The 22,190-nt window shown below is 45.0% G+C and overlaps 1 long non-coding RNA gene across 1 annotated transcript; it reads left to right on the top strand.

The window, feature by feature from the left end:
- The first annotated feature begins 1,053 nt into the window (after window positions 1-1,053).
- Window positions 1,054-21,473, top strand: LOC146865712 (uncharacterized). The gene is made up of 4 exons (XR_014976680.1): window positions 1,054-1,101; window positions 1,202-1,321; window positions 1,405-1,464; window positions 21,075-21,473. It is a non-coding gene; the product is annotated as an uncharacterized LOC146865712 (long non-coding RNA).
- Window positions 21,474-22,190: the final 717 nt, after the last annotated feature.

A 22,190-nucleotide genomic window follows, 5' to 3' on the forward strand; every position in this document is an offset into this window, starting at 1 on the left:
TGAGAAAAAAGAAAAGAAATCCACAGAAAGGTTAGTTTGTGTGTCAACTTACTGTCCTACATCGAATTGGTTCAAGAAGATAATTCATCAAAACTGGCATCTGGTACAAAACCTAGACAAGACGCTCACTGAGGTTCCACTTTTTGCCTTCAAGAAAGATAGAAGTATCGCAAACCAGATAGTACGGGCAGCACTTCCAAAACCAACAACAGCGTCCATTCGTGACTATGTGGGTCTCCCTCCAGTAAAAGGCCATCATAAATGCGGAACATGCATTTGTTGTGAATCCACACTGGAGGGTGAACTCTTCTCACACAAAGAGACATATTGGAAACATGAGCAGTTTTCCAATTGTAAGTCAAAAAATGTTGTGTATGGGATCCTCTGCCCGTGTATAAAGTTATAAATAGGCAAGACAAATCAAGAAGTACGGCATAGGATTTCTCAGCATAAATCCAGAATCCGGAAGAATGTCCAAACGGCCCCCTTAGTCAACCATTGGCATGCGAACAAACAAACGGAAAAAGATCTAAGGTGGACTGTAATTTCAAGGGTCGAGCAAGACCCGAGAGGTGGCGACTTAGACTTAAAATTAACAAAACAAGAAGCAATGTTGATCATAAGATTCAATACAGCAGTGGACGGTCTTAACGAACTCTCAGAGATCTATAAACTTTGATTACAGGTACAAGTTAATATCAAGGCAGATACCTAGAGTTTCGTATAAAAAGGACATTGTTCACTTCACAGACATCCGAGTTGATTGATCAGAAATCCCCACCAGATTTTCTTAAATCATTCGAGAGATGACATATGGCTGGTTATACAAATCTTGTGGCTTCGAGATATAAGCAGAGTTCAACAGCTTCCTTTATTAAGGACACTGCTGCATATTTTTGAAGAAGATGGGGTTAAAAAATTCCCCCAAGTATCCGATGCATTTCGCATTCGGATACACCTGTACTACAACTCCCATAATTCCTATTCACTTCACGTCATCGTTTTGACGTTTAAAGAAGCTTCCGTGTACATAGCAGGAAAACGACTTTTTGAAAAAAACTGAGACACTCTTCCCTCAAATTATTCAAACAGCGATACGGGGTAAGACCATCCCTTGTAATGAAATGTCAAAATTTCCAACGTGAGATTATTACTAATTGCAGGGCTGGACTTAGCATAATGAGAAATCATTTGCTTTTAGGTGAACGGAAAAGGTTCCGCTAACAAACGTAACTCAGCCGGTCTGTCTTTTGTTTACCATTGTCCCCTCACAACTTGCGCTTCCTTTTCGGCTCCATAAAGACAACGGAGACTAAGACAGGTACGGGCAATTTCAGAGAGGGTACGTTCAATCCTTGAAAATAATTGAGACCATAGGAACAATGTTAAATCTTTTTTTTACAGATATGTAAAATACCGGCTTCAGCCGTTTCCGGTTGTGTGACACGATCGGCTGCTTTCCAAGTAAGAGTTCCGCTTTATACAATCATATACCATCTTAAGACACGTTAGTGCTTATTTCCACAACGGGACTATGACAATGTTTGCTTTATAGGTGTGCCAGAATCAGAGAAACTGAAGAGCTGTATGTTTGGCAGAGTAATGGGCAGTTAAAAATGTAAGGGCTGTTTTGCACAGAAGAGGTGCGCAGAGATAGGGTCACTCGAGGTCAAAATTTAAGACAAGGATGTCTTTTTGTATCTTTCAGCTATTTTGGTCCTGATGAGAATCCCATGATTTGGAGGGATTTGAAACGCGTAGACCACGGTTTTAAAGGCCAATCAAAGATTAAAATTGTATATGTCATTTATCCAGAGTCATCGATGTAGCTGATGGCCTTTTTGTTGCATTTGGCAATTAATTGTTTTTTTTGTGATTTGCAGCTAAACATTTTTGGATATTAGTGGTGTTGTTTGTGTGAGAAGTGTGTAATGTGTAGTGATGGTATGATTGGTATGAATATTGCTGAATGAGCTAATGAATGGTTGAGAGTGGGTGCTAGCTAAGTCTGTATGAAAGCGAAGGAATTTTATGTCTGTAGGTGAGGGTGCTAAAAGATATAGTTGTTCAAAAATGTAAAGATGTTCTTTTTGCTGTGATTGGTAAAGCTTTAATGTAAATGGTACAAATTTGGGATTAAATCCAACGGAAAAAGTGTTTGACGTGACATTGTTTTGTTTCAATGCACTATAAATTGAGTCAAAAATGGCAACAGCACTGGCGCTTTTTTGTTATTTGATTATTGTTGGCTTGGCCTTGCTGTTTAGGAGCCAAATCCCATATCAACTTCTAAAAGTGGCATTTCTCCACCAGTCACCATAAATCTGCGCACAGCATTGCGCAGCATTTTTCCTCACAAGTTCATACATACCAAACTCGCCCCTGCACTCCTCTGATACCAGGAATTACCATGGACACACATATCCCCCATGCATTCCTATGGGAGGGCAGGCCAATCTCACCAAATGCACTCAAAGAGCGCACACACTTTACACTGGGCCACAGTGCTAAAGTGCGCAGAGACCTAAAATCACTACCACCATGTCAGAGATTAAGCCAAAAACTTTAGGGGTGAACCTGCCAAAAAAGGCCAAGTCCAACACAACCCCCTTCCAGCCAAAACGCAGGGTAGACCAATCATTCCCTTGATGGGCTTCCCTGCTTCGGGCGAGAAAACATGGACGCGGGCCAACAACAGCAGGGATAACCTCCGGTTCTACGACACTCTGAACCAACGTGGTTACCTCTTGAAAAAAAAAGGCCCAACTAGGCTACCCCACTGGTACTCCCTAGTTGTCCACGGCCAGGACCAGGCCCTAAGATATCCAGATACCACTGTTACTTGGCAATTCACAGAGTGGGGGCCAGTAACCCCTGGCACACAATAGCCAATCTCCACTCTTCCTCTAAGTGTAGTTCCAAACTACCACCAATTCTCCAACTTATGGTCTGCACTCTCCGACTGACCAGAGATCACGGGTGAAGCATCTCCTCACCCTACCTCCCTTCTGGCGTTCTGCACTCTCCCAGGAGAAGCACCCCCAGAACACAACTCACCCACCAGTTCAGGACCTCTCTCCATAAACTGGTCTACCACCTGGGTTCCAAATTCACCCGCTGCTCTGAGGTCAGAGGCGATGACTCCCTCCCTCTGCACCCCCTTCCAGAGCCATATACCCCCCCAACTGGAGTGGTACCCCTAGAAGGCAAACCGATCAGGACACTGTTTACAGTTGCCCTTCGTCCAGGACAGGAAACACCTGAACCTGGCTCCCCAACCCAGGGACGCTACCCTTTGGTCAGATGCCCGGCAAACTAGGACTTCCTGAGGGTGACACATACCTAATGTGTTGTGTGACAGTCTGCCTGGCGCAGAGCTCACAACCTCCTGTCCCTCTGACAGTGCGTGAAGATGCCCCAGCAACTTGGCACAGAGCTTACGATCTCCTGTCCCTCTGACAGTGCGTGAAGATGCCCCAGGACAGAAGTGGCATCACCATGGCCAATCCTATGAGGCTCAGCCCTTCTGGCTGGCCCCTGACCCAATGGTTCTTCCACTGGGGAGGACTCTTTCCCCCTCTCACCCCTCAAACTGGACTTCTGCACCATCCACCTAAGAGTGGCACTGCCATACACCAAAACTGATAGAGGACCGACTACAGACACTCCCATCTCACCTAAAACGAGAAGAACCACCTCGAAGAATGGTCCAACAGGACAGACTAGGCTCCCTACCTGGTGTTCCCTCATGAAACCAACCAGTCCTGGAGACCGAGGTTGGGGTTCAGAATACGACCCAGTCTCACGCCCGCTTAAGCGAGTTTAGGCGTGAGGCCATACAACCTCCTCACAATAAGGGTACCTTGCTGGGCTACTCTGAACCGTCTCCGCTGCAAAGGTTGTGGAGATACCTGCACCATTCTTCTAGGGTCACTCCCCCAATGCAAGCTCCCTAGAATCAAAGAACTTACACACACTCCAACGGATGCTGACACGACTCCGGAAAACAATTATGGGGCAAATCCTCTCTGACAACACAGATTGAAGAGCCCTTTACCACCATTTACCTTGCTAACCAATCACCCAAACGTCCAGTGCACCACAACATTCATCCACACTCCCCCCACAAGACTGGTGAGACAGCAACTTACTGCCCCTGAAACACAACCTGTACCCCTCTTAACTGGGAACCAGGTACCATACACTGGGAACTGTGAATGGAACTAACTGCACTGGACAACATATTGCTGCCACCACTCGATCCCACCCTTACTGGAGAATCCAGAAAACTAACACTGCACTTAGGGGATAATCTACCCTCCTGAGCTAGTTACTCCATGCCAATTAAGTTTCCACTGTAGGCCAACCCTAGAAATAGTAGACAGCACAGGGGCAGTACAAAACTCCTTCAGCTTCATGCCAACCCAAGAAATTGCAGTCTGCCCAAGGGCAGTCACTCCTCCAGATTCTCTGGTTTCTGACCTTGGCAGGACACCCAACTCATAGTGCAACATAGAACACATTTCAACAAAAATGACATTTAAAACAAACTCAGGGACAATAATCCGCAAACATGTGACTATCTAAAATGCAGAGCTTGTAGTGCAGCCAGTTGTCACTGTGGTATTGGGCAAACGCAAGTCCTATCCCACCGCTGCCACCAATGTTAGAAATGGGATCTCTGGTTGGCTAAGGCTTGCGCCAAAGCCATTCAGAGACCACCACTCTAGTCAGGGCAAGGGAGTTACACGCCAAAGATAACCCCTGCTCACCCCCTTGGTAGCTTGGCACGAGCAGTCAGGCTTATCCCAGTGGCGATGTGTAAAGCATTTGCGCAACACACACAGCAACAACATACTAGGCACACCACAAAAGGAACTCCACACAAGGTTATATATAAAAATAGCCTTTGTATTATAATAAAACACATTAGATGGTAATCACACAATATACACTGTGCCAACTGGCACTGGGCAATATTTACAGGGGATTATTTACACATGACAGGGCCACGTGGGCCACTGTCAGAAACATCACTTTGTAAAAATAGTAAAAGTAAGAACATATCATTAATGTAGACCACAACCAGTAATTACTGGCAAACACTATACTCAGCATCATCCTGTAACATAAATCATATCATGCACAGTATCACATTAGGCGAGAAATATATTCTGCGCCAACCTCATAAGCCTAAACATAGTAGACCATAATCTCCAAAACATAACTCGCATTAGTAAATAAACTTACTAACATGAACCGCAGTAGAGAATAACTCATACCTAAACCACAGTAGAGAATAAAGACTAAAACATAACGTAGTAGGCAAAACCTCATAATCATAAAATCACATCTAGAGGCATAAAAACAGGGTGCGTAAAACATACTATATAAATTACATTTCCTAGCACCACATAAACCACACTAGGGCCTGGCGCCCTACAAACCTAATAGTCCCCCTGGCCAACTGGCCATCTCTAAAGGGCTCAAATGCCCTAGGTCCAAAAGTCAGGGTGGCTGCCTGTGCAGCGAAAGTCATGGGTGCGCACTTTGCACAGGCCTAAACGTAGCAGCTGGCACTAAGTGCTGCGCAGCTGTGAAGAAAAGGGGGGGGAAGGAGTGCATTTCACTCCCAACTTAAACATATCCCCTAAAGCAAAGCAAGACCTAAACGGTGCAGCTGCCCACTACTTGCTGGGCAGCTGGGAATATTAAAATGAGGCATGGGCTCTCAATGTCCCTTAAAACAAATGTGCCCCCTTTGTTGGAGCCATACAGGGCTCTGAAAGTAATTATATCAAACGTTGGAGCCACACGGGGCTCTGAAAGTAATTATATCAAATGTTGGAGCCACACGGGGCTCTGAAAGTAATCATGCAAAAAGTTGGAGCCACACGGGGCTCAGAAAGTAATTATCCTAAATGTTGGAGCCACGCGGGGCTCGGTAAACAAATAATGCCCTAAGCACTGTGGCCCTCAGGGGCCCCTAAACTAATGGCCCTCGTTGGAGCACACTGGCTCCTAAAACAAACTAGGACCCACAAGCGTTGGAGCGGCCCGCTGCCAGACGGGGCTGCTCAGACTCCCCACACTGAGGCGTCTACACAAAGAGCAGTCACTTACCCGCTCTCCGGCTCTTCTTCTCACCCGGCGCCGACCTCCTCTGGGCCTCCTCGTGGGCCCCAGGGCCGGAACTCCGATCTCCGCCCGGTCCCTCTCCTGGGACCGGGGCTTCAGCAGGGAGCCTGCAGGGCTCTCGACATCTTCTCAGGCTGCCGGGGCGTGCGCGGGACTTCCTCCGCAAAACCGGAAGCCCGCCCACCGCCAGGCACATTGTTACCTGACTTGCGTTTTTGCCGCGACTCGGGCCGCAGGGGGGATCCATTCTTTACTCTGGGCACAATGATGGGTAGGCTCCCTCTTCACGAAAAATATAAAGCGGGGTGGGCACCCGCTATTCTGCAATAAATAAAAATTGGCCATGTGGGGTGGGCACCCACGAAGCAGCAGATGAATGCAGGGTGGGCACCCGCTCAATCCCGGCAATTTCAGTGGAATCCCTACACTGGGGATTCCCTCATGGCGATAGGCAGCTCGGCACTGCAAATCTCATGCTTTCTATCAGCTGGGCAAATTAAAAGACAGCGCTCCCAGGCGCTAGATGAAGCATAAGTCAAGGAGCAAAGTGAATAGTCCTTGGGCATGAAGGGGCAATGCAGGGCCCTGGAAGGCCAGCCCTCCCCTGGCCCCCAGCAGCAGCCCGCCCCCAGCAGGATCAGCACACTGTAAAACTGAACCATTTCATGGGGTCACAGACCCTTCTTTTATACACACATTTCCTTTGTGCAAAGGTGCAGGGTTTGGGGGAACCAGATGCAACTGGTTCAGGAGCACTTTGTGTACATGACTCCTTCCTTCTTTTCACAGGACAGGCCAGGGACATCAGACGCACCACAGGAGGTGGAGCCAGCATTGTGGAGGGAAGGCACAGTCCTATTCAGGTCCCAGGTGCAACTCCTCCCTCCCATCTACATGCAGATCTCTCTATTCACCACTGGGCAGACTCACCCTGGCTCCTGGAATTCCCCAGCCCTCTCAGCTCCTGTCAATCACAAGCCAGACATGCAATTCACATCAGGCAGGCAGACACACAGTACCCAGAAATGCCAACTTCTAAAAGTGGCATTTCTCCACCAGTCACTATAAATCTGCGCACACCATTGCGCTGCATTTATCCTCACGAGTTCATACATACCAAACTCGCCCCTGCACTCCTCTCATACCAGGAATTACCATGGACACACATATCCCCCATGCATTCCTGTGGGAGGGCAGACCAATCACACCACACACACTCAGAGAGCGCACACACTTTACACTGGGCCACAGTACTAAAGTACGCAGAGGCCTAAAATCACTACCACCATGTCAGAGCTTAAGGCAAAAAGTTTAGGGGTGAACCTGCCAAAAAGGGCCAAGTCCAACACCACTTAAGCATGGAAAGTACTTAGTAGTAAGCGGGCAGCAGCACAGCACATTTATGCACCAGCTTTGCCACTACTACATCACCTGGACATTTCAGTTGTGCAGGAATTGATGAAATTGACTATGCTAAAAGAAGTGGGCTTGTAAATGTTAGGGGATGCTTATCCAGAGGGGACGTTCATAACGATTGAAGAAGTTCCGCAGAATAGATGTACGACCCTGCTGCTCACTTTCACATACCAGATGCTCAGCACGGTCCTTCAAAGCTTAAACCCACAGTTCCTGGCTGTGCCAAACACTTTAGGGGCACTCCAAATTTTACTCACGAGCACCACATGTAGGAACCAAGTCATCAAATGATATATTGCATCCCAACATGATAGACATCCAGCCCCACTGAAGTTGTTGGATAAATGGAACACTGCATTAGATACACTGATGAGTCAGGAAGACTGGGGTTTCTGCTGTGAGTTAACAGGAATGCTTACAGCTAATTATAATCGCAGAATTATACATTTTAATTATGCGCAACAAATGTATTATACTCCTACCAAATTATGTAAGTTTGGGCTTCATGTAGATGCTAGTGGCGTAAGGTGTGGGGCTCCAGTGGGCAATTTTATGCATTTGGCATGTAACTGCATGCCCGTAAGACAATATTAGGGGCAGGTGACACGCACACTCTTGGACATGGTCATGGAGCCGGTGGAGGAGACTCCACAGATGTATATTTTAGGCCCTGTTAAGTGGCTCCAGCCAGCTAATCGTAAACTGGCAGCGATAGCCCTATTGCTGGCAAAGAAGTGAGTGCCAATAAATAGGGTAAAGAGGATAGTGCCCAAAGGTAAACCCTGGCTCAAAGACATGGCATACTGTTGAGATCAATTAGAATAATATGCAGAGGAACTACCACGAGCATCACAGCAGAAAGATATCTGGGGGATATGTACAAGGAAGTGGCGGAGCGTGGCGTTAGTCTCCTTGTGTTAATGCTCTGCCACTTCTGAAACACAAGGCTGCACCTTATTTACAAGAATGTGGTGCAGCATTGCATTTCCCCCTGCGCTGTCGCTAAGTTTAGCAACTTAGCGCTGTTAGAATTGGGGGTCTCTAGTTGGCTGAGGCAGTTACCTTAGTCCAAATAGGGACCCTTGCTTCTAGTCAGGGAAAGGAGGGACACTCTGTTTTATGACCCCTGCTCACCCCCTGGTAGCTTGGCATGAGTAGCCAGGCTTATCTTCAAGGCAATGTGTAAAGTATTTGCAACCACACTCCCAGTGACACAGTGATAACACCACAAATGGACACCACACTGATGTATGAAAATAGCGGTATCTTTATCAAGAAGAAAAATACGGTAAGACCAAACGATAGAAATCCAACATATGAGTATTCGTAATATTTCACTTTGCCGGTTATTTGGCTGACAAACACTTGTAGTTTCTTGCGGCATTAATGAGCAGTGTATGATGTTCAAATGCAGTCCTAATGCAATGCTATGCAGTTCATAATGCAGTTTGTATTGTCCGACTAATGCAGTTCGTAATGCAAGAATAATGCAATCCTCAATGCAAGTAATCAGACAGTTCGTAATGCAAGAATAATGCAATCCTCAATGCAAGTAATCAGGCAGTTCGTAATGCAAGAATAATGCAATTCTCAATGCAAGTAATCAGGCAGTTCATAATGCAAGTATAACGCACTCCTTCATGCAAGTAATAAGGCAGTGTGTAATGCGAGAATAATTCATCCTCAAGGCACGCAATCAGGCAGTTCGTAGTGCAGGAATAATACCAGGCCAATCGACACGATTAGCGCGGGCAGCAATAGTCCCCAACCACAGACAACAGTCCTGAACTTTTGAGGGCGACCCTGGTACTACCGGGCAGGGCCGGGTCGCTCGAGGACTCAGCGCACCTAACGCGATGCAGCGGGAGAGAGACCGAGCACTCCTGTACTCCTCCTGCATGGCACCCCAGGCCACACACGCTTGCGGCTCCCTACCAGAGTCCAAGACTTACCTGGGGGATGTGCTGCCTCGCTCTCTCTCTCTCTCCCCACTCATCGGACGTCCTGCTGGGCGCTCCCGATGATGATACAGCTCCGATGCAAGGCGACGCTGTAGCTGGACAGGTTATGATGCTGCCTTCTCCGTTGCTGACAATCTTGGGCAGATTCCTCTTGCAAACAACGAGTGGGTGCACTTGTCAGGGCAACATGGCAGTTAGCAAACTGCGCACAGGCACTGCAGTGGCAGGCCAGAGTACTCTCTTTAGGTCTACTGGTGTGGGTGGCACAATAGTGCTGCAGGCCCACAAGTAGCATTTGCATTTCCAGCCCTAGCACACATAGTGCAGTTTACTAGGGACTTTACTAGTAAGGAAAACATACCAATTATGGACAACCAATTACCATAACACTTTATACAGGGAGCACTTGCACTTTGACACTGATCAGCAGTGGCAAAGTACCCAAAGCATCTAGGTTGGCAACACCATGACAGAAAAAAGGTCTAGGGGGAAGGTAAAAAGTTTAGGGAACTTTAGCCAAAAAGGGCCAAGTCCAACAAGTGCCAACGCAGGCACCCTTGCACCTTAGTGCAAGGGTGTCTGGGTGCAGGGGAGGATTGTTTATGTGTAAGAAGGTTTCCCTTCCTGTACATAAACAATCCTAAAATGCCATTCAGTCACTTTCATGTGTGCTGCTTCATGGCATTTTTTTTAAAGGTTTGTTTATGTACAGGAAGGGACACCTTCCTGAACATAAACAAACCATGGCATTTTGTGTTTTCCATGTGTGCTGCACAAGGCAGCACACATGGAAAAAGCAAAAACAAGGAGAAATAATGCATTCTCCTCGTTTCGCCAACTTAAGACAAGGATTTACCTGGTCTTAATTTTTGTGCTGCCTCCTATGTACACCGCCCTTGTACATAGGGGGCAGCGCCAAATGAATGTGTGTTGCGGTGGGACACCCATTGCAACACCCACTGCCCACCCCTTTGACGCTAACCATAGCGTGAAAGGGGGCCTTATTTACAAGGCAGCGTTAACACTCGTTAAGTGGCTTAAAGCTGCCTTGTACATAAGGTGCACCCCCTATCGCCACAACAACGTCGGTGAAAGTGACATTGTGGTGGCAATAGGGACTTGTACATATGCCCCCTGGAGTCAATTCACAACATACCTGTTGACACTTCAAGATGAACCCTAACGGAACAAATCTGCTAATGGTTGGATCAGGCAACGTGACTTTGCATTGCATAAACTGTTATGTATGATAGGATATGGTGATGCTCATAGGCACCTTTATATATGTTACACTGTTATGTAAAATGAAAATTCAATTTAAAAAAATAAAATAAAGCTATTTGAGTACATCAGGAGAAAAAATTGAGGAAATTGTACTGTGCAGGTGGATTTCCAAAAACTTTTGCAATTCAGAGATTCACCCTTCACCTGGGACTCCACATTTGATCCACATACACTTTCCATTTGTTGATTCATATCATCATTGTTGGTGTGTTACCCTTAGCACTCAGGGCCCAAGACTTCCACAAGTTTGGTAACATCAGGCAGTGCAATTTGAGTACGTTAGAAATGAATACACAATATCAAATAAACTCTGGGGCATATTTACAAGCCCCTTTACATTGCTCTTGCACCACTCGACCTGATGCAGGAGCAACAAATCTAAAAAATGAGATTTATCAAGCCACGCAAGGCCACCTTGCATGGCCTTTTGTAGCTTCATAAATCTCGAGTAATGCAACAGAGAGCACAATGCTGCGTTGAAATTCTCTGCACCAGGGAGGCATTTCCATGGGCATTGCTGGGTGTTCCCATGCAGCGTCCATGGATTTTGATGCATTCCCAGATTTACTAGAAGTAGAAGACCTGGGAATGTCCCACCAATCTGTGCCTCCCCAGGTGTGGCATAACCAGGTGAAATACCTTTATTTCTCCTTGTTTTTTCATGTTTCTATGTGTGCTGCATTCAGCATATGTCGAAAGAGCATAAAGCCTCAGGAGATGTTTATGCACAGAAATAATTCTCCTTGCAACACAGGCACAATGGAGCATGGGTTCCTGCATCAGAGCTAGGCTGCCACAAAGGTGCCAGTGCAGGGGAAAAGACAGGAATGTGTCGCATTGCCTTAAATAGGGTGCATTCCTGCCGTTTCCCTGTCACACAGTGCATGCGGCTATGTGATTTGCTGCGCCGCATGACAATCTTGTAAATATGCCCCTCTGTATGGATAAGTTGATCCCCTTCTTTATTGATTCTGATTGGATTGGGATACCCAGGCCTTAAGGATCTCTTTTATGAGGAAGGCACACAATGCAGTGCAGCAAGTCAACTTGCTGCACTGCGCTGCAATGCATGACAGGCAAAGGACCTTAATGGAGCATCCCTGTCCTTTGCCTTGCACTGGCACAGTTTGGCCGGCTAGCGTCAACGCAGTCACCATTGCACCATGGCGCGAGGGTACCTGTGTTGCATTCAGGATTGCTTTTGTGCAGGAAGGGGCACACCAATCCTGGGAGGCCTCTTCCTCCTTCTATGTGTGCTGCAGAAATAGAGATGTTTCTCCTTGTTACGCCTCCCCTGGATAGGTGTAAAGCTTTTGGCACATCCCCAGGCTTACAAGTTCTTGTAAATCTGGGGATGTGCCAAAATCCATGGGAGCTGCATGGGAACACCCATGGAATGCCTATGGAATGCCTACCCAGGGAAGAGTAACACAATGCAGTGATTTGTGCTGTGTTGCGTTACTCCAGATTATTAAAGCAACTCAGAGCCACACAAAGTGGCTTTCCACAGCTTCAAAAATCTGACTTAGAGGTTTGCGTGGTGCAAACGTGACACAACCCCCTCATAAATCAGGCCCTTATAGTTCTTTATGCTTGTACTCCTATATCCGACTGAAGAATGCAAGTGCAATCCGTGATAGTTTCATAATTGGAGTTAACACTGTGGTGCTGACTAGATGTGGGACAGACTATAAGGATGTTAAAAATAGCAACAAATATTTAAATAAGAAGCGCTTAGTGTAACAAATACAAGTGTTGGACATATCATACTAGACACATAAGGTCACTTTGCACCTGCAGCTGGCTTTTAATAGACAGAGTATGGGTATCAGTGTCTTAAAGTCAGTTGTTTGGAATATAGTAAACGCCGCAAGTCCAATTTGCACAGTGTGGTCTTAATCACCTCTCTGCAAGAAAGTTAGTCCCTGCATTTGGCATCAAAGCTAGAAGCTGCAGGCTGCTTTTCTAGCCAGCAGCTTACTGCTCATTTATTAGTTCAGACCTTCAAATAAAATTCCCATCTCTGTGCAATGATGTGTTCTCCTGTTCTTGTGTCTTGCAGCACCACCTTTTCATCATTTTAAGATATTGCTTAATTGAAAGATGTTGATTGTTCATAAGAAAATAGATTTCAATGGCTATGGTACTGCAAATAGAAACATTAACATTTAGACGATGTGTTATTCCACATTTTCCATGACACTGACCATGCATGGCCCGTGCAGTGTAAGCCAGAACACTAGAGAAAGGCTGTGTTGTGCTTCTGTTGCTGTGATTGTCGGCTTATCAGTCTCATGAATAGGTGTGCTGCTCAATAGAACAAACATCACCCTTGGTTCCACGGCAGTCGTGGCGATACAGGTGATACTCCAATGTCAGTGGCATCCTAGGAGACATTCTTAGGTATACAAGGTTAGGGTTGGAAAGCTCCCTTGCATAACAGTGCACTAAAGGCTTCTAGAAATGAAGTTGCCTGGAAAATGACTACAAAGCGACAGTACTCCACAAAAGCTTTGCAAGTGGGGATGTATTCTAGAATGAACATAAGATGGTTGATTCAGCACAATATTTTTCACATCAAACATCTAAAGTAGTTTGAGTTACAAGATGTATTGCAATGAGAATAAAAACACCATGAACTGGACCAACTTTATTGTGAGGAATGTCCCTTAGCGGCGCTAAACAGTGCAAGTCCAGGGCGATACAGCACGAAGAGCAGTTGTATGTGTGCATACTGGCTAAATTCCTAGTCTCAGGGAGACCACCCACACTGCTGGTGTCACTATAACTCATTCCACCTGCTCATTACTCAGTGTTCCTGTATGTGCCACTGTCACAGACCTTCAATACTATGAAGGCGGGGCCGGCATCGGACACGCTGCATGTATGGCGGTCCTGCCGGCCCCGACGACCACACAGGGGTGGGCCTGTCGCGCGCAAGGGTGACGCGACAGGCGCGCCCCACCAAGGGTTGGTCTCTAGGTTGTGGGGGCGTGCCCCGGAAGCAATTGTAATCACTTCCGGGGGCTTGCGTCACATCAAGGCTAGGCCAGTTAGAACCGGCATGGCCTGAATAGGGTTTGAATAAAAGGCTGGGGAGCGGCAGAGTCTACCTCTTTGCTCGCCGCTCCCACAGCCTTCCCCTTAAGGACAGCAGCCTCGCTAGGAGGCTGTATTTTAATTTCCCCACCCATCGTCCCCTAAAAGCAGGGTTTACAGGGTGTATTGTTAGGAAGTTAATTTTCAGGTTGACATGGTTACGTTTATCAGATGTGTGATGATGTTCTTTCCCATTGTTTTAGGAGATGGTTTTCTTGAACAGGTCATGTTTATTGTTGTATTTTAGCTCCTTCAAGTTGACATGGTAATGTATATTCGTATGTGTGATAGTTTCTTTCCCATTATTATAGGAGATTGTTTTCTTGAATAAATTGTTTATTGTCGTATTTTAGTGCTATTCCTTGGTCAGGCGGTAAGGTCATGATTGGTGAGCAGTAAATTTAAGGTCCTTAGAGGGCGGCGCCATTCTTGAATGGCGTCGCCCAAGGGGGAGGGACAAGTGGTCTCTCATAGAACTCCAGGGGCAGTTACAGCCGGTTAGCTGGATGGGTGCGGGGGAGGGGGAGTCACGCTTTTCCAGTGGGATGCTTGGCCACCCCGCACGTGCCCAAGGGCGCAAGTAAATGGCGCATAACTGCAAGGGCTCCTTATGGAGATAATTTACAGGATGTACGGGGGTGACCTGGGGGGGGGAAGTACCCTCATGGGAAATGGGCCCTCTGCGCATGCGCACTCTGGTTGGAGGGCGGGCATAAGGGCGTACGGGGGCGACCTGGGGGGAAGTACCCTCACGGTAAACGGGCCCCCTGCGCATGCGCACTCCGTTGGAGTGCGGGCATAATTTGATAAGGATCTGGCACCAGTTAATGACCTTGCCGTAGGCTCAAAAATAGGGATACGCAGAAAATGAAATGTTGTTATGATTATTGATTATGAAATGTTTAGATTCGGATAGGAATATATTTTTATTAGGGGCGAGTTCTCATTCAGAAGGTCAACAGTGCTCAGAGGCCAACACTTACCTGCACCACCTTTCTCTTGGGCGCAGTTCCACAGTCGCAGCTTGTCTCCCTCCCGCCACCGCTACCCAAACGCAGCCACTGTGTGGAGGCGGACTACATTGCCCAGCACCCTCAGCGGCAGAACCGGAAGCCGCCTCACGCAATCTCGTGCCTGGAGGCGCTCAAATTGAAGCAGAGCCGCTGGCAGAGCGGGCGAGTTCTCATTCAGAAGGTCAACAGTGCTCAGAGGCCAACTCTTACCTGCACCACCTTTCTCTTGGGCGCAGTTCCACAGTCGCAGCTTGTCTCCCTCCCGCCACCGCTACCCAAACGTGGCCGCTTTGTGGAGGCGGACTATGTTGCCCAGCACCCTCAGCGGCAGAACCGGAAGCCGCCTCACGCAATCTCGCGCCTGGAGGCGCTCAAATTGATGCAGAGCCACCGCCTCGAGGGTCCGCGCGCGGGACTGCGCCGGGCTAAGCCCGGGCAAAGGGCGGCCGTCTGTGGCCGTCCGGGGCTGGTCGCGGCTGGGCTGGGCCACTCCACCAAATCATTTTTCATCGCCCCAGTGGAGAGGCTGTTTGCGTCCCAGTTGTCTGGAGAGTACTTTCGTATTGGCTGCTCACAGGTGACTTTTAAATAATTGGACATACTGTCTTTAATATCCATTACTAGTATTATTCTGTACTGTAATATCCTAAAATTCCCATTCGGTGAGACCATTGTTACTGTGCCCAGGGATCATGTTCCCATGTCCTACCAAGCCTAGAAAATCATTGGTGGGTGGTTCAGTGAGGGGGACCTTGGATCTCTTTATAACTAGAGCAGCCTCCGCGCTGGAGCACGAAATAGCCATCACAGAATGACGTCTATCTTCTGAACCTTTGTACAAGAAGCGTTCTTCACTGGGTCACATTCAAAGGGCTACTACACCGCCCCCTAATAAAAGGAACAAAATAGATCAAATACATGATCACATTACATCTATTGACCCACAAGACTCAATTATCCTAAGTCATACGGATATGGAAGAATTGCATTCCACTCCTACGCCCGATGCTACTAGTGCCAATCACGTCTCAATTACATCTATAGACGACCGTAAAGGCCCAACACCCCCGAAAGCACGGGTTTGCCCAGCACTGAAAAAACAAAAGAATAGATCCGAGATCACTCAGTCTAGGTGGTCTGTTAAAGTTCCAAAGAGAAAAAATGTCCCTCTAGATAACCCTAACCAAAAAGTGGATATAGAAAGTTCCTCCATCTCGTGTAAATCACTACAGGAACTATTAGGTTCTATGGAAGTATTAGTAAAAGCATTGGTACTGCCACTTATCGAGAGAGTAAAAAGAATGTCTACTCAATTGGAATCTATGGAACTAACTATTAAAACTAATACAGAAGCATTTAGGGCTTTTATTATGGTTACAGATCCAAATATCACGGTCACTAAAAAACCTTCCCAAGAACAAAAAGGGGAGAAATCATCTACTCAACATCCTTTAATAGGGAATGAAGCTTTAACAACGACACCTCGTACTCACAATAACCTCAGCACTAGACCAAGTGTAAACCAAGTTGCGGACAATGATAAAATCCCTAACAATCAGGAGAAAGTACATAAACCCATGAGTAAACCTCTCCCTATCGATGATACAACAAGGGGCAAACAACAAATAATAGACCTCCCCCCGGAAGCAGCTCCTTCTGTGGTAGTATTGACAGGGGTTCCGGAACTAAAGGGTCCAAGGATTGAAGGGCAGCAGGAACTAAAAAACAAAGTGATCCATTGGTTAAGATGTAATAGACCCCTTCCGGCACATATTGATGGAGAAATTCTTAATGTAAGGAGACTATGGTGGTTGGGATCCAGACATAAGGATATTAGAGGCGACCTTATCATCATTAACTTAAGAGATAGAAATGTGGTTAGACACTTGAGAGACTGGCCGAGGGAGTATGAAGACGACACTATCTCTACTAGAGACTTAACCTATTTTTATCCCCAATTTATGTTGCCCAAACCTCCCAGAGCCTGTCCCCGACTTGGGTACTCCAGAGAATGCCCCAGCTATGGTGGGCCCGATTCACAGAACTAACTTAAGACAAAATCCTAAACTTACTACCATTTTGGTATTCACAGAAGGCACTTACTCATTTTGGTATTCACAGAAGGCACTTACTCATTTCGGTATTCACAGAAGTTAGGAGTCCTAACTTTAGGACTCCTAAATGCCTTCTGTGAATACCGAAAGTCTTAAAATTAGGATTTTTCTCAGTTTAGTAGTAGTATTGTTAAGACTCCTAACTTTAGGACTCCTAAATGCCTTCTGTGAATACCGAAAGTCTTAAAATTAGGATTTTTCTCAATTTAGTAGTCCTAAGTTTAGACTTAGGACTACTAAATTGAGAAAAAACCTAATTTTAAGACTTTCGGTATTCACAGAAGGCATTTAAGAGTCCTAAAGTTAGGAGTCCTAACTATACTACTACTACTAAACTGAGAAAAATCCTAATTTTAAGACTTTCGGTATTCACAGAAGGGATTTAGGAGTCCTAAAGTTAGGACTCCTAACTTCTGTGAATACCGAAATGAGTAAGTGCCTTCTGTGAATACCAAAATGAGTAAGTGCCTTCTGTGAATACCAAAATGGTAGTAAGTTTAGGATTTTGTCTTAAGTTAGTTCTGTGAATCGGGCCCAATGTGCCTACTTTCAATCAATATGCTCCGCTCTCGGAAATGGAATCAGTGGACTGACGCCTTAACCCTGGGAAAACACAAGCTGGAAAATTTCAACCACATAAGATAGCAATATGCCCTTATATTAAAGACACAATTCCCAGAGCTCAGTTGGACAGTAATTATTAAATTTTATTAACACCCCTAAAAGATTTGCCAATCGGTCTTGATTCCTCTTCTAAAATCCTAGATTTAATGGCATCTACAACGGCCAACACCTTTGGGAATAATTCCATCTCGTCTAGACTTACGGAAACTCTGGAATTAAAACAGTCCAAAATATATCTGGAGAAAATTTCTTATAAACAAGGTCTACCTTTAACGTTGCTCTTTTGGAATATAGCAGGTTTATCCCCTAAAATTGAAAATGGTCAGGGCCCTTCTCTTTTTGAAAAGTCACATATTATATGCCTACAGGAGACATGGACCACAGATGTAACACACATAGCAGGCTATAAAACCTACTTCTCATCCGCGGTCCCCACATCCTCTGGCAGAGCAAAGGGCGGCCTAACTACTTATATTACAAACTTGCTAGGAAGTGTTCATATCACTCCAGTTATTTTAGATGTACATTTTCAAATATTAAGTATACGCTTTGCTAAAGGAGATTTGCTTCTCCTTGTCAACTTCTATAACAACTTAAAGGATCATGACGCAAGGGCAGTTATCCTACGCATCTCCTCTCATTTAACAACACTGACAAAAGCTTCCCATTTGGGCGCATCTATTATCTGGGGAGGCGACTTTAACTTACATTTGTGTAATATTAACAAAGGTATTCTATGTGGGCTAACGGATGAACAAGGGGAACCAACTCTCCATTTTTCCCACATCGGAGTAGGTCCTACTTTAAACGAAATAATAATTGATATGGACCTTCTAATCGCTAATACCAGGAACCCTGAAACTGACTGGCCGGACCCGACCTTTATAGGTAGAGAAAGCCACTCGATCATAGATTTTGTTCTGATCTCAAATTCAGTGGGAAATCGGATGAAAGACTTTAATACACACATCACAGTAATAAGTGACCACTGTGCTTTGTCCATAACATTCTTTCCCCTATACGAACCCCGTCCCAAACTGTATTAAGTTCACTGACACAAAATTCCCTCTACCTGGATAAGCTTAACGGTTACGCTCTGAAATGGGAAAAGGTGGACCCAGTAGAAACATCAGATAGAATAATAAATGAGGTTTCTAATGACATTGTTAAATGCCTAGATTTACACACCACGGATCCCGAACTTCTGGTCCACTTTGGGGAGATCCTGAAAGCAACCAATAAAGCTTTGTTTGTAAAATCAAAAAAACCAACCCACTCGAAAAAATTGGGCTGGTTTAATCGTAGATGTACTGCCGCCCACACCAAACTAAAAAAAGCATTGCAAAAACAAAATAGGGCCCCCCAGGAAATAATAATCCTGAGAAGAGAATACAACTCAGCCCTAAAAGACAGAAAACACGAACTTAAGTTGGATTTATGGGCCCAACTTCAGAAAAACATTAAAACTAAAAATAGCGCAGCTCTCTGGACAATAGTTAAATCCCCGTTTTTAAATAATACTAATGACTGTCCGACTATCGAGGTGGCTATCGACGCAGGAGCCTGTGTAGAGCACTTCTCAAAGATTTTTTTCAAACAATCACACGGAAGGGGATCCTCAAGATCAGGCAGTGTCGATTTCCCCAGGAACGTCCTATCCCCTGAATATTGACATAACCATAGACGAAGTAATACTAGCACTAAAAGCAAGCAAAAATGGTAAAGCCCCGGGCCCAAATGGGGTTCCTATAGATCTATTCAAATTAAATCTGGAACTCTGGGCCCCCATTCTAACAAGGGTCCTTAACGCAGCTTGCAGGGTTGGTCTACCAGGTTCATGGTCTAAAACAATCATGATCCCTATCTTTAAGAAAGGAGATCGTCAAGATGTCACCTGCTACCGACCAATTTCAATACTAGATTTGGTGGGCAAAATGGTGGGGAGGATTATATTAGAACACCTCCAGGACTGGACCGAGGATATTAAGATCCTATCGGATATCCAGTTCGGATTCCGGGAAGGGCTAGGGACTGTTGATCAGGCCCTAAATCTTTCATTAATACTGGGGAAATATACATCTGCGAAAAAAGGTAACATTTACATGGTCTTTGTAGACCTCTCTGCGGCCTTCGATTGTGTTAGTCACTCAAATTATGGTCAATTTTACGGGACATGGGAGTAGATACAGCACTATTAAATTTTATACGCGAACTTTACTCTAATGCTTCAGCCAGGGTAAGGTTTGGGATAAATGGCGAACTAACTGCCCCATTCAATGTGGAGAGAGGGGTGAGACAGGGGTGTGTGCTGGCTCCCTTTCTCTTTACTCTTTATACTAACGGCTTGGAGAGAGCCATGTTGAAGGGGAGTCAGGACCTCCCACGTGTTAAGGATCGTCAGATCCCAGCCCTATTATACGCCGACGATGCGGTGATCCTGGCAAGAATCCCAATGGAGCTACAAAGGGCTTTAAATAGATATTCCGATTTTATGGGTTCCTTAGACTTACGAATAAATATAAAAAAAACGTTTGTTATGTCTTCTGGTCCCAGAAAAAAAACTATGAAGGAAATTTATTTGAACCAAGAGAAAATTGCAATAACATCCCAATATCCCTATCTGGGAATTATTATTGACCATAAACTACAGTGGAAAGCAGCCCTCGAGTTTAGAAAGCTTCACTTTGTACGCACAACAAAGGCCATTGTCAAATTTGCTGAAAAACTGGGCAAAAGACCCCCAGGGAAATTATTAAAAATGTATACTGCTAAATGTCAATCTGTATATGGGGCAGGTCTCTGGGGCTATTTAGACACGTATTCACTTCAGGTAATCGAGAATGCCTTTCTGAAATACCTTTTATCTCTTCCCACGAGTGCATCGACCTTTGCCTGTCATACTGAACTTGGCATACCCCACATTTCTGATTTAGCTAGAATCCAACCCCTTTTACTCTGGCACCGTATATGGTCTTCGGATAAGAATATTTTGACACAATCAATAATCCGAGACTGTATGGAGCTGGATTCTGTAACTAAAATTCGATGGTTAACTTATATAAGATCTTTTTTTACTGACTTAGGCAAGGAAAAATACTGTCTAGTCCCAACATCAATTACAGCGGTTTCTAGAAAAACGTTGAAAATTGAGTCTCTTAGCCTTCTCGAGGAACTTCGGATAGCTAAAGAAGGATCAAAACCAACAGTATTGCCCTCCAAATTACTCCTAATATTCAGCCTTATCTAACCTTTGATTTTACCACCTTTGAAAGATTTCTTTTGGTCAGATTTAGGCTGAACTTGTTTCACCGTTTGGTTGCCTTCCCAACAAATAACAACTGGGATAAAATTCTATCTTGCTGTCCGTGTGACAACATTTCTAAACAGGCAACAATTCATACTGTTTTTTTCTGTCAATTCTACAGAGACTATCGGAAAAAATGGTTAATACCGCTTTTAAGACTCACTGGTATTAGAAGATGTCGTCCAGCACTATTGGCCTTACAGCAATTGGATCATGTATGGACAGCAAGGATAATAGTGAAGTTTCTGAAATATATCTTCCGACATCGAATGAATTTATAAGAATTACATGGTGTTCTAGCCTTAATGAAGTTTTCTTCTTTTAAACTTGAATTTTAAATGTCTTTTTATGAAACATCTGCTATTTTAACATATACACTTGTATAATTATATGATGTATTTTTATGTGACTGCTTTTATGGTATTTTACAATGACAAAAGCTGAATAAAGTAATTATGACTATGTATTAGAGATATGTTAAGGTTAGGAAAATTACATCTGTACCTATCCAAGTAATCAATGTAATGGTTTTCTGCGTATTGTTTAAATATTGTAATTAAAAATTGTTGATTTAATTTTATGTTAATAAATACGGCCAGGGGGTTTACGACTCCCTAATCCAAAAATTCCTTGTGCTAGGCGTGTTACTGTCTTAGTATTGATAAGTATAAGGGAGGAGGGGGTCTAGGCTGTACCTGACCATATAAACTTTGCCACTTGGACTGCGGGCTTTGTACACATGAGCTTCCGGGTTTCGCTGCTGTTGTGGGATCGTTTCATTAGGTTAACTCACCAGTCCTCTAAGCTTGTCGCCCGGAGAGAACCTTCCCATCTTTCCTATTGGTCCATTGCAACGGTTGTTGAAGAAAAGAAATGTACCTACCATTTCCACTGCACTGCTGACGTGCGTTTAGCAGCCATGTGATAGGCATCTTCTATGGAGTACCTACCTTTACGTTTCATTTCAAGTTAAAGATAAAGCTTGTGTGTAGCCGATATTGTGCTTTTTAATGCACAAATGTTCCACGTATCCGTTAGCACCAGATTCACAAGTTGTGATTGGTCAAAATGTGTGAGGAAGTATTTTAATTGAACCCGCTGTAAATAGTTCTAAATTCCCCAAACACCTTGATTTAGAGCTCAAGAGTTAAACACTTTATGTTTCCTGTCACATGCCCTTAAGTTAATATATAATTACAATTAACAAAAGGAGCTTGTATCAATGGGCTGTATTTAG

Source organism: Triturus cristatus, chromosome 2_1 (genome assembly GCF_964204655.1).
Source record: "Triturus cristatus chromosome 2_1, aTriCri1.1, whole genome shotgun sequence".
NCBI classification, from domain to species: Eukaryota; Metazoa; Chordata; class Amphibia; order Caudata; family Salamandridae; genus Triturus; species Triturus cristatus.